The sequence below is a fragment of the Nicotiana tabacum genome, chromosome 10 (genome assembly GCF_000715075.1).
Source record: "Nicotiana tabacum cultivar K326 chromosome 10, ASM71507v2, whole genome shotgun sequence".
NCBI lineage: Eukaryota > Viridiplantae > Streptophyta > Magnoliopsida > Solanales > Solanaceae > Nicotiana > Nicotiana tabacum.
In genome coordinates, this window is record NC_134089.1 from 79,154,823 (window position 1) to 79,161,574 (window position 6,752).

Below are 6,752 nucleotides of genomic sequence, written 5' to 3' on the forward strand. Positions count from 1 at the left end.
GAACTACTAGTGGTACCTCGGCGGCAGCTCATGCAGGTGCTCTGGCTGCACCACGTGCGTGTCCTCGGCCTCTACCCTGGCCCCGACCTCTGACGGCTGCAGTAGGGGGTGCGGGTGCTTGATCATCTCGGGTAGCACGTGTCCTCACCATCTGTGAGAGAATAGAAAACAAAAGTTTAGAATTGTGATGTCGAAATATCGCACGACAAGGAAATCAAATAAAGTGGAATTTTCCTAACAGTTACATAGCCTCTCGTAGATAAGTGCAGACTTCTTTGTACCGATTAGCGAGACTCTAATAAATCGGCTTGTGATCTATGACTCCTATGAACCTAGAGCTCTGATACCAACTTGTCACGACCCCGATTCGTCCTCTGTGAACCATCATGACGGCACCTAGTACTCTACGACTAGGTAAGCCTAAATTGCGGAAGATAACCCAAAGTGCGGAATAAAAACAAATTAAAATAGAATGAAGAGTGATAAAACAGTGTTTAAAAGTGCCGCTCGGCATACACAATATTTAACTCTCACACCAATACATACTTCCAAGACCCGGAAACCCATGAATCACAAGCTAAGGATCACTACACAGTACTCTAACTCCAGAATATCTAACAAGGAAAACAAATACAAAAGGGAAAATGTTTAAAAGCTAGAATAGAAAGGGACTCCTCGGTCTGCGGACACGGCAGATATACCTCAAAGTCGCTGGAGCAGTCACCTCGCCTCAAGGGTGATAGGACTGAGTCGAAGTACATGGATCTGCATAAGAAAAACATGCACAGAAGGGGCATGAGTACACCACAGCGGTACGCAGTAAGTGTCAAGCCTAGCCTCGGTCGGGTAGTGAAGAGGAAGGTCAGGGCCCTACTGAGGTTAAATAAAATATAAAGTTTGACATTGTAGAACAGAACAGTATAAATAAATACAGCGGTAAAAGTAACACAGGATATAAAAAGGGCAACAACAACTATTACAGAGACAAGGCAAAACACGAAAAGAAATGTGACTTAGCACCAAAATAACAACCAGGGATCTCCCAGGATACCGTCCTATGGTCCCATATGTACATATCCAATGGATCTCCCGGGATCCCATCCCGTAGTCCAACTCATAGTACGCGGGGATATACCGGAATCTCGTTTCGTAGTCCCAAATGTAAATACCCAGTACTGGAGGAATCTACCGGGTGCATTTCCCGTAGTTCCATATAACTGTGCAGGGGGATCTACCGGAATCCCACATTCGTAGTCACAAAATAAACAGGCAAGGTGGGGGGAGCTACCGGAATCCCACATCCATAGTCCCAATGTAAATACACAGCAACAACAGAAAAATATTCAGAAATGGCAATTTCATATTAAGGCGAACAAGTAATTCTAGCCTAGCATGCTGCATATAATTCAGGTAAGGCAGTTTGAGCAAGTAAAGCAATTAAGTCACTTAAACATGCTTTCCTAAACTGACAACAGGCTTAATAGCGCAAGTAATAAAAACAGGAAAGGGAACATACTAGTAATTACTTAATGAAAACCAGATTTCCAACAATTAGCATAAGTACGCACTCGTCACCTCACGTATAAGGCATTTCAATTACCAAATATACCAATCCTAAGGGAAGGTCCCACACACAAGGTTAGACAAGCCACTTACCTCGAACCGGCTCAAAATCAACCTGAAACCACGCTCTTGCCACGATTACTCGGCTCCAAATGGCCCAAATCTATTCAATTCAATTGCATAACGTAAATAACAGTTCAAGTAACTGATTCTACAAAGAAATTCTAAGCTAATATGTGAAATTAGGTAAAATAACCAAAACGCCCCTCGAGCCCACGTCTCGGAATCAGGTAAAATTTACATTTTTAGAAACCTCGTACCCTCATGAGTTTATACATAACAAGAATACTGAAATCAAAGTTCAATTGACCCCTCAAATACCCATGTTAAGGTCTCTTAATCTCAAGCCCTAATTACCCATTTTTCCCAAATTTCTCACCACCAATTAGGTCTTTAATCACATATAAACGAGTTATGAAGTCAAAAATATTACCTCCAAGTGATTCCTCTTGAATCCCTCTTCAATCCCCTTCAAAAAGCTTCAAAATCTCGGAACAAGCCTTTTAAATCATTCTGCACAGGCATTTAAATCCTTCTTCGCGAATGAGGTCGAAGCCTCATGTTCGCGAAGCACAAATTGACGTTGACCACTTTTCCTTCTTCGTGAATGCGTCCCCTTATTCCCGAACACGAAGGCTCAGCTTCCCAGCCCATCACGAATGTGACTCCCTTCTCGCGAACTCGTAGTTCTAAGACCCCAGCCCTTCGCGAATGTGGGACCTCCCTCGCGAATGCGAAGGCCAAACCTTCAGCTCCACATCCTAGCCCTTCGCGAATGCGAGGGTCCACTCACGAACACGAAGAACAACTGGTCTGCAACACACACAGCAGTTTTCTACAACTTCAAACATCATGAAATGGTCCGAATTGCCACCCGAAACTCACCCGAGGACCCCAGACCTCAACCAAACCTACCAACATATTCCATAACTTTATTCAAACTTATTCCGACCTTTGGAATGCTCAAAACAACATCAAAACACCTATTTTTCATCGGATTCAAGCCTAAGAATTCCAAAAACTCTAAAAGTATGCTTTCGATCAAAAGGTCTATCAAACATCGTCCGAATGACCTGAAATTTTGTACACACATCACATTAAACACTACGGAGCTACTCCAACTTCCGGAATTCCATTCCAACCCTTGGATCAAAATTTCACTATCGAACCAGAAACTTCAAAAATTCAACTTTCGGCATTTCAAGCCTAAATTAGCTACGGACCTCCAAAACACAATCCGAACACGCCTCTAAGCCCAAAATCACCCAACGGAGCTAACAGAACCATCAAATTTCCATTTCGAGGCCGTCTTCGCATTGTTCTTACTACGGTCAACCTTCTAACACTTAAACTCTCATTTAGGGACTAAGTGTCCCAAAACTCTCCGAAACTCAAAATCGAACATCCCGGCAAATCAAAATAGCATAAATAAACTCGGGGAAAGCAGTTAATAGAGGATCGGGGCATAAGTTCTTAAGACAACCCGCCGGGTCGTCACAATTGGTATGTCAGACTCCGGAGGGGAAGATCCTGCCCAAGCGCTAATATAAGCCCACATGGCATGCTGTAGAGTGCATCCTGATTACCACGGTGCACGCCCATCACCTAGCATGTGCGTCACCTCAACACCAATCACATAACACGTATTTCAGGGATTTATACCCTCAATACCAGTTTAGAAGTGTTACTAACCCTTAAAGTGCGCAACTCAATGCTCCAACAAACCCTTGCCTCTCGAATCGGCCGCCGAACGACTCGAATCTAGTCGCAAACAATTTAATACGATCAATACAAGCTATAGGAATTGAATCCATACGATAAAACTAAGTTCTTTAACCAAATTCAAAACGTCAGCCAAAAAAGTCAACCCCGGGCTCACGCCTCGGAACCTGACAAATACAAATTCCGAACACCCATTCAATAACGAGTCCAACTATACCAAAATCATCCAATTCCGACTACAAATCAACTCTCAAACCCCCAAATCTTAATCTCCAATCCCTAGTCCAAGATCCCCCAAATTTCACCTCAATAACACATAATCTAGGCGGAAAAATCAATGGGTATTCAATATTAATGAATGAAAATGATCAAAATTTGGTTACCTCTTGAAATCTAGTGAAACCTCTCTCAAAATTTGCCACTAGCCGAGCTTGCAAAGTCCAAAAATGAAGAAAACTCGGAACCCCTTCGAAATATAACACTGCCAGGGTGGATTCTCATTCTCCATGTCACCAGGCACCATCCCCGCAAAGTGTGCATAATCATGCGTAGGTAAAGGATTCTGCGTGATATTCTGGGTGTCACTATCTTGGATCACAATCAGTTTTTCCTGGATCATCCTTTCTATTTCTCTTTTCAAATCCTGACAGCGTTCAACATTGTACCCCTGGGCATTGGAATGGTATTCACACCTTTTAGAAGGGTCAAAGCTTCTTGCACGTGGGTCCATATGATTTGGAGGAATGGGTGCAATCATGTCATGATGCTTTAACTTCTCAAATAAGCTTGCATAGGACTCTCCTATTGGCATAAAATTATCTTTCAACATTTGTTCCCCTCTATACCCCTACCTTGGATGTGGGTAATAGGGCACTTGAAAATTTTGTGAAGGTTGCTGGAGGTTTTGAGCTGTTGTTGCTCGCCTTCTAGGGTGTTTTGGTGGTTGGACAACATACTGAGGTGGAGCAACAGAGTATTGTGTGTTCTGAGGTGGATAGTAGTGCTCAGGGGAGTCATGGAAAACCTGATGAGGCTATTCATACCTTCGAGACGTCCTCCTGGGACCTCTTCTCGACCCTAATGTCATCATGATTTCTTCAACCTTCTCATTCGTCTCACTAAAATTACCAGATTCAATTTGGACAGGCTGAGTTGCAGCTTTGAGAATAGCTTGACTTATAATTTTGCCTATCTTAAGGTCATTCTCTACCATTTCTCCCATTTTAATTGCTTTCGAGAAAGATTTGCCAACTGTGGACATCATGTTTTGAAAGTAATCTGGCTCTTGCGCCTGAAGGAAGACAATGATTAGCTCGTGGTCATCCATGGTGGCTTGACTCTAGCTGCTTGCTCTCTCCATTTAATGGCATATTCCCTGAAACTTTCACTTGGTTTATTCTTAAGGTTTGAAAGGGAATTGCGGTCTGGGGCAATGTCAATGTTGTATTGGAACTGTTTGACAAAGGCATGTGCCATGTCATCCCAGAGGTACCAGCGAGATGTGTCTTGATCCATAAACTATTCGGATGCTACTCACGTAAGGCTTTCCCCAAAATAAGTTATTAGCAATTCTTCATTTCTTCCTGCACCTCTTAGTTGATTGCAATACCTTTTCAGATGGGCTATGGGGTCTCCATGTCCATCATACTTTTTAAATTTGGGAGTCTTGAAACCAGGCGGCAAGTGGACATCGGGGAACATACATAGATTGTTGAAAGCAATACTCTTCTGACCTGCCAACCCTTGCATGTTTTTCAACCGTTGCTCTAAGCTTTTCACTCTTGAGGTCATTTCTTCCTGTGTCATCTTTCAGGTAGGCTTCTCAATGTTTGCAGGAAGATCAAACAAGTACGAGTGATACTCAGGAGAGTGGTACTGCTCTTGCTGGGTAGCAAATTATGACTCATGACAAGGATGTCCTTAGCCATTGGCCCATGCTTGAAACATTTTGGTCCTTTGTTGTTTGAGTATTCTATTTTCCTCAAACACAGTAGACTCTTGTCGAACCCTCTGACCCTGAGTCTCTTGAGCACTTGTAACAGCTTCGATGTCAGTTATCATTTTTCCTTGGATCTTGTGTTGTCCGCTTACCACAAACCGACCACCTCAAACTTTCTTCACAATTCAAAACAAGAGACACGTTAAAATGGACTCAGTCAGTCCTTATTATTATCATCATTTGTTTTATTTTTCATTTTTTTTTTGTTTTTTGTTTTTTTTTTTTTAAACAAATACAACACTTCATTACATTAAAATAAGCATGCCTACAGTAATTAGCAAAGAAAACAAAAGACAAGGCAACTGAGCATATAGAAATGGGCAGAGGAGTAAAAATGGACCTTGAATGAACAATGGAACTTTAATTTCTGATTGGCCTTCCTTGGACAAGGAACCTCGAACCCGAGTGAATCGAACTGTGACCTCGATGGCGATCTCGAACTCGACTTTGGGAGCCGTTGTTTTCGTGCGAAATGGGACTATTTTTCTACGTTTTTGGCTGATTTTGGAGGTTGTTCGGCAGCTTTTAATGGTGATTCTGAGCTGAAGAGAATGGCATAATTTTAGCAGGTTTTGGGATTGTTTTAAAGGGCTGTTTAAGGTCAGTTTTCATGGGAGATGATGGCTAGTTTTAAAGTGGATTTTCGGCTCATTTTTGGAGCTTTTTGAGGTCGTTTTTGGGGGTATTTGAGCAGCTGTTAGGTGGTGATTTTAATCTCGGTTTGGGGGATGGTTTAAGGCTGAAACAGTAGAGTTTTAATGGAGAAAAAGGGCTGCTTTCATTGCTGTTTGGGCGGCCATTTTGCTGAGAAAATGAAGCTTTTTTGGGGTTTTATGGAGTTTCAAGGCTCATTCATGGTGGTTTTGGGTTGTTTTTGCAGTAACTTCAAGCTACATTTTTTGGAGGAGGACAAGGTGGTTTTGGGGTGAAGTTTGGAGTGTTTAATGGAGCTTTTGTAGTGTTTTCTGTGAACTCCCATGGTAAAAACGAAAAGAAGAAGAAAAGCTGTGAAGATGTGAAGAAAAGCTATGAAGATGGTCAAGAAAAGCTATGAAGATGGTGAAGAAAAGCTGTGTTTTGCTTGAAGTGGAAGAAGGAAACGCTTTCTTTTTCCTTCTGATTTTTTCAACCCTTTTTATCGTTTTATTTCTTTTTCGCCGGATTTCCCGTCTCCCTTCCTATTTGTGTGTATTGTAAAATTAAAATGAGACCATGTGTGTGGGCAAGTGGACCCCTTTAGTTTGTTATGGGAATATTTTCGCAAGTGCATAAAGATAGGCCACATGCAGCAAATATGAAATGGGCAATAAAACAGAATCCTTTTCTTGCAATTGCTTCTGCCCCTAACGTTTTCTCCTTTCTTTTCCTTGCCTTTTTTTTTTTTTTTTTTTTTGGCTTTCTACATTTG

The 6,752-nt window shown here is 42.0% G+C and overlaps 1 long non-coding RNA gene across 1 annotated transcript; it reads right to left on the reverse strand.

Annotated features, from left to right (window-relative positions):
• Positions 1-315: 315 nt before the first annotated feature.
• LOC142164876 (uncharacterized) lies at positions 316-6,505 on the reverse strand. Its single transcript, XR_012695951.1, has 3 exons — positions 5,685-6,505; positions 1,657-1,726; positions 316-765 (listed from the first exon to the last, which is right to left on the reverse strand). It is a non-coding gene; the product is annotated as an uncharacterized LOC142164876 (long non-coding RNA).
• Between the last annotated feature and the right edge of the window lie 247 nt (positions 6,506-6,752).